This window comes from Acipenser ruthenus, chromosome 7, assembly GCF_902713425.1.
Source record: "Acipenser ruthenus chromosome 7, fAciRut3.2 maternal haplotype, whole genome shotgun sequence".
Lineage (NCBI taxonomy): Eukaryota > Metazoa > Chordata > Actinopteri > Acipenseriformes > Acipenseridae > Acipenser > Acipenser ruthenus.
Genome location: NC_081195.1, coordinates 26,899,020 through 26,905,422, shown reverse-complemented (window position 1 = coordinate 26,905,422; position 6,403 = coordinate 26,899,020). Strand labels below are relative to the sequence as shown.

At 46.4% G+C, this 6,403-nt stretch overlaps 1 long non-coding RNA gene across 1 annotated transcript; it reads right to left on the bottom strand.

The window, feature by feature from the left end:
* Positions 1-4,214: 4,214 nt before the first annotated feature.
* On the bottom strand, positions 4,215-5,279 carry LOC131737629 (uncharacterized). The gene is made up of 2 exons (XR_009329274.1): positions 4,890-5,279; positions 4,215-4,458 (listed from the first exon to the last, which is right to left on the bottom strand). It is a non-coding gene; the product is annotated as an uncharacterized LOC131737629 (long non-coding RNA).
* Positions 5,280-6,403: the final 1,124 nt, after the last annotated feature.

Below are 6,403 nucleotides of genomic sequence, written 5' to 3'. Positions count from 1 at the left end.
CGCATCAGCACACACAACGGCTGCGATGCTGGCTCCGGGGATCAACCAAAGTGCGGCCTCCCCAGCGCATCAGCATGACAACCGTCTGGATTGAGCTAAGTAGGGTACATCTCTGGGGTTTTCAAGTGGGCACCTTCCATCCTCAGTGTTTCGTCGACTAGCCCACGACACCTCAAGAGGGCTCGACGGTGATTCTGGCGTCCCAGCATCACCCCCCTCCGTCCCCCACTCAACTCAGCCCAGCTTACTTACCTGTCCCCAGCCAGAATCTTTCCGTCTCAACCACAGCCAGTTGCTGCTCCTCTCTGCTGCTTCAGATAAGTTCTTCACTGTGCGACGCAACTCTTGGCCACTGAATCCGACGTCTCTGAGAAACCGGGTTGTAGAGTGTGCCACAAATCCTCGACAACCCACTTCCACTGGGTAAACCCGAACTCTCCATCCTCGCTGTTCCGCTTCAGTGGCAAGTTGAGCATACCGCAGTTTCTTCCTCTCATACGCCTCATCTACAGCATCCTCCCATGGCACTGTTAACTCTACCAGGTGAACAAGGCGTGCTGATCCAGACCACAAGACAATATCTGGTCGAAGGTTAGTGGTGGCAATCTCAGGTGGAAAAATAAGCCGTTGACCAACATCAGCCAGCATATTCCAGTCTCTAGCAGCTTGCAGTTGTCCTGGGCGAGGATTGGTTTTAACACCTTTTCTTGGTGGTTGCTCTCCTGGGCGGAGGAATGTTGTCTTTTGTGTGTAATGTTTTGATGGAACAGGTGGCAACTTATTGGTCATGTTACGCTTGTCTTCCAATGCTAAGGCCAAACATCGCAGCACCTGGTCATGGCGCCAAGTAAACCGTCCTTGGCTAAGAGCCACCTTACATCCTGTCAAAATGTGCCTTAATGTTGCAGGTGATGAACACAAAGGACATGAGGGATCCTCTCCTACCCAGAGGTTTAGGTTCTGTGGTGATGGGAGAACATCATATGTTGACCTGATGAGGAAACTGATCCTGCTCTGTTCCATTGACCATAGGTCTTGCCAGCCAATCTTGCGTTGTTCCACACTCTCCCATCTCATCCATTCTCCCTGTTTGGCCTGGGAAATGGCCTTTATACACCTCATCCTCTCCTCCTGCTTTTGCACCTCGTTGACTACCAGCTTCCTCCTTTGAGCTGGGTCCGCCTTGTGCCATGTAGGAGGAGTTGAACTGAAACCAAGACCCCCTCTTCCATGCTGAACTTGCCCCATGATATCACCAATTCGAAGGGCAGCCTTTGCATCTTCCACAGCTTTCTTTGCCGCCCACTTTCTTCCAGTTTTCAACACAGGTGCTGCCTCCCTTACGCATTTATCGCGTGACTCTACTAATGTCATTTCCAGTCTGACCTTGGCGCACTTAAACTCCTCGGTTAGAGCGGAGACTGGTAGCTGCAGTATTCCTTTACCATAAAGTCCCACTCTGCTGAGGCAGCGTGGAACTCCCAACCATTTCCTGATGTATGAACTGATTAAAGCTTCCAGCTTCTCTACTGTTGTCAAAGAAACCTCGTACACAGTCAGTGGCCACAGCAACCTCGGCAGTAGACCAAACTGAAAGCACCAGAGTTTTAGTTTACCTGGTAGAGCGCAGCTGTCTATGCTCTTCAACCCTTCCACTGCTTGTTGTCTAACTTCTCCCACACGAACTGTGTCCTTTAGATCCCCGTCGTACCATCTCCCAAGACTCTTCACTGGCTTCTCAGACACTGTTGGTATTGCCTCACCATTAATGAAGAATGTTTTATCTACTACTTTGCCTTTAATTATAGAGATGCTCCTTGATTTAGTGGGCTTGAATTGCATTCGTGCCCATTCAATGTTATTGGTTAATTTGCCCAATAATCGATTAGTGCAGGCTACTGTTGTAGTCATGGTTGTCATGTCATCCATGTATGCTCGAATTGGTGGTAGTCGCATTCCAGAAGCCAAGCGCTCTCCTCCTACTACCCATTTTGATGCCCTAATGATTACTTCCATTGCCATGGTAAACGCCAGTGGAGAAATGGTGCATCCTGCCATTATTCCAACCTCTAGGCATTGCCATGTAGTGCTGAATTCTGAAGTTGAAAAACTGAATTGCAAATCTCCAAAATAGGCTTTCACTAAATTTGTTATTGTCATCGGTACACTGAAAAAAAAAAATGCTGCCCAAAGTAGTTCATGTGGCACTGAACCATATGCATTAGCCAAATCCAGGAATGTCACATGGAGCTCCTTCCTCTCCTTTTTAGCTGATTGAATTTGTTGCCAGATCACATTGATGTGTTCTAAGCAACCTGGGAAACCTGGAATGCCCGCTTTTTGTATTGAAGTGTCAATGAAGCAGTTCTTTAATAGGTAAGCTGACAATCTCTGAGCAATAATGCTGAAGAAAATCTTGCCTTCTACGTTTAATAGGGAAATGGGACGAAACTGACTGATGCTTGTAGAATCTTTTTCTTTAGGTATAAAGACTCCACCTGCTCGGCGCCATGCTCTTGGTACAACCTGTTTTTCCCATGCCACTTTCATCAATTTCCACAGAATTCGTAGAACTCCTGAAGCACTCTTGTACACTCTGTACGGAACTCCATTAGGCCCTGGAGATGATGAAGCCCTTGCTTTTTTCACAGCTTGCTCTATTTCTTTCCACTTAGGTGCACAGTCCTCCATTTGGTATTCTGGTGGATTGATAGGTGGGATGTCTGACGGAACTGACATAGGCTCCTGCCTTTTTGAATCTGTATGTGTTTCCTCCAAATATCTCTCCAGCTCAACCTTAGATGCTTTTAGTGTGCCATTCTTCTCACTGGTGAATAACTTCTTTACAAATTTGAATGGGTCTTTATAAAAGTTCGCTCTCGCACGCTCCTTCTTTTTGTAGCGTTTCCGTAGGCGCTCAGCTCTGCGCAATGTTGCAAGCTTATCTTTTATGACCCTTTGTAAGAGATTGAGTCCCTCCTTCTGACTTTGTTCTGCTCTTCTCCATTGGTTCCTCAGCTGTCTCCTTTCTCTAACTAAGCGTTCAATCTCCTGCTGCCGTCTAGACTTTCCAGGAATAGTTTGTACTTTTTCCTTCCTTTTTTCAACTCCAAACCTCTCACTTCCATATGCGTAGATGATGTCCCCAAATTTATCCAGCTTCTTTTCAACTGTTCCACTTAATCTTTCCAATGCAACGCAGAGATCTGTGTTTACTGTGTCCCATGCAGTTTTCTCACAAGCTCTTGGCCATTTAACTCCAGGCTTGTGCCCGTTGAGGTTCTTTTCTCTCTTATGCTGGTTTGTCTGACCGGGTTCACAAGGATCATTAGGTTCATCACTAACTGTGTCCATGCAAGTCCTCCTCACATCTATGACAGGGGTGCTGATATCCTGCGAACTGTGGTTTGCTTCCTGTCGCTGGATTTCATTCGACTGACTTGACTGACTTCGTAAGAAGTACTGATCAATGCGAGGCCCTTGTCCCTTCTCCCTCAAGCATTTCATTCTCCCTTGATGAATCTTCAAACCCCTGACCGTTGTCGCCTTGCTCCAGCCGCAGACACAAACCTGGAGTTCCATGTCTTTGTTAACTGCAGATCTTGAACTAGTCTTTTGTGAAGTACTCTCCATACTCATATCCGTTTCCGTTCCTAAGTCGTTAACCGTGTTGTCCAACGTTGAGTCATCTTCCGCCCCCGCTCTCGCAGACTCTAGGGGTATTTTTCTCTTTAATTTCTTAGAAGCCTTGGGCGGGTGTCTCCAGCATCCTGTAAACACAGAGCTGGATACTGCCGACAAGGGTAGCTAACCCTTACCAGCCCCAATGGGGTCTCTTTCCTCCTGTCAGCTGTCTCTCCAGGCTGTCACAAGGTCTTTCCCTTGTTGTAACAGTAAATAGCATTGTGTTAATACTTTGTATTGTAATTTCAATACAATTTCATATCACTAGCAAACAGGTCTGACTGATTGATTTAATAGATTGTATTATTAATCGATCAATAGAAAATGTCAAGATTTAAAGCCCTGGAAATAACATGAATCCAGTCATTTAATAAATATATACTGTATCTTTTGTTTTAAGTTAAATATACTTTTAAAACTTTTTTGACAAAATTCTTAGCAAGCCAAGCTTCGGAGTCACAAAGTTTCTTTAGTTTTTCGAATATCACTTGAGGTTTACTACACCGGAACTGAGAAAATCAAACACTGTAAACTGTAATAAAAGGGTTTATTGTTGAATGCTATTAAACACAAACACAACAAGGAACCAGTAAATCAAAACTGAAAATCTAACAGTGGCACAATGTTTTTAGCTGCACACCGAGTTGCTCCCAGCTCCATGCTTTCATTATCTAGCTGCGTTGAGCCTGCAGACAGGAGGAGCAGCCAGCACGCTGCAGGGAACAGTAATCCGGAGTTCAGGCACTAATCGGAAGCGGCCGGGACATCGCATTGCTTTAGAAATCAGAAATACAATCACTAAAGACTGAAGACTTTGTGAAACACTGTACCGCATTAGTACGGCTCATTAACAACAGAAAAACTGATCAATAAAACAATGCAGCTGTTTATAGTAAATACATTTAACTTAAATATACGTTAAACACTTTCTTTAATGAAATGCATTTCAGCAAACAAAGAAAAAATGTATGACTTTGATCTAAAGTAAAATAATTCTTCTCAAGCCAAGCTATGCGATTCATGAAATCAAAGACAAGCGTGTCAACTGGAAGTCTTAGTGTCTTCAATTCATTTCAGCAGTAAAAACACTGAGAAAGACTTCTAGTCGTTTGTCACTGAATTTACACTGAAGAAACGTCTAGTTGAATTAAGTTTCTTTAATATTTCTCAATTCAGAGCGATGGATGGTAACCAGGATTACTCACTTCAGTTTGCTAGTGACTTGTCCTGTTCCTGACGTCAGCCAGCCAGACAACAAATATTGAAGAAATTAAAGCTAGACATCAGAATACAGCTACATTAACTACATGCTGTTACACTGTAGTGACTGACATTTAAATATTTAAAACGTTTTCAAAGTGTTACACATGTTGTTGTTTTGCAATGTTTTCAATTCAACCCTCTGGTATCCAAGCGGTGTGTCACAGAGTCTGTCTCTGTGCTCCTCAGCAGCCCTGCAGGAGTGCACAGGCCAAAATCAGCAGCAGCAGGGCCTATGGAAAGCAGCTCTCCAGGATTCCCTCTGAACAGTCTGCTCTGATCAGAGCGCTCAGGCGGCTCTCCTCCCCCTCTCTCCTGCTCTCCCTCTTTCCTGCTCCCCCTCTCCCTTTCTCCTGCTCCCCTGATCCCTCTCTCTTCCCTGATCCCTCGCCCTCCCCCTCCCCCTCTCTCTCCAGTTCCCACTCCCCCTCGTTCCACAGGCTGCACACATTCCGGTTCTGCTGTCTGCTGAATCTGCGAGCCTTCACACTGAGAGAGAACACAGAGAGAGAGAGAGAGAGATGGTGACACAAACTCCCCATTCCTCACCAGTGCCCTCTGCGCTCCTGCTTGCTCATGTTGTTATTATTATTATTATTATTATTATTTATTTCTTAGCAGACGCCCTTATCCAGGGCGACTTACAATTGTTACAAGATATCACATTATACATTATTTCACATTATACAGATACACTATTATTTTACATACAATTACCCATTTATACAGTTGGGTTTTTACTGGAGCAATCTAGGTAAAGTACCTTGCTCAAGGGTACAACAGCAGTGTCCCCCACTGGGGATTGAACCCACAACCCTCCGGTCAAGAGTCCAGAGCCCTAACCACTACTCCACACTGCTGCCCTCCACACTGTTGTTCCCTCCCTCCGTCCCTCCCTCTCTCTTACCAGTACCCACTGCGCTCCTGCTTGCTCATGTTGTTCCCTCCCTCCGTCCCTCCCTCTCTCACCAGTACCCTCTGCGCTCCTGCTTGCTCATGTTGTTCCCTCCCTCCCTCCCTCTCTCACCAGTACCCTCTGCGCTCCTGCCTGCTCATGTTGTTCCCTCCCTCCGTCCCTCCCTCTCTCTTACCAGTACCCACTGCGCTCCTGCTTGCTCATGTTGTTCCCTCCCTCCGTCCCTCCCTCTCTCACCAGTACCCTCTGCGCTCCTGCTTGCTCATGTTGTTCCCTCCCTCCCTCTTACCAGTACCCTCTGCGCTCCTGCTTGCTCACGCTGTTCCCTCCCTCTCTCCCTCCCTCTCTTACCAGTACCCTCTGCGCTCCTGCTTGCTCATGTTGTTCCCTCCCTCCCTCCCTCTCTCTCAGCAGTACCCTCTGCGCTCCTGCTTGCTCATGTTGTTCCCTCCCTCCGTCCCTCCCTCTCTTACCAGTACCCTCTGCGCTCCTGCTTGCTCATGTTGTTCCCTCCCTCCGTCCCTCTCTCTCATCAGTACCCTC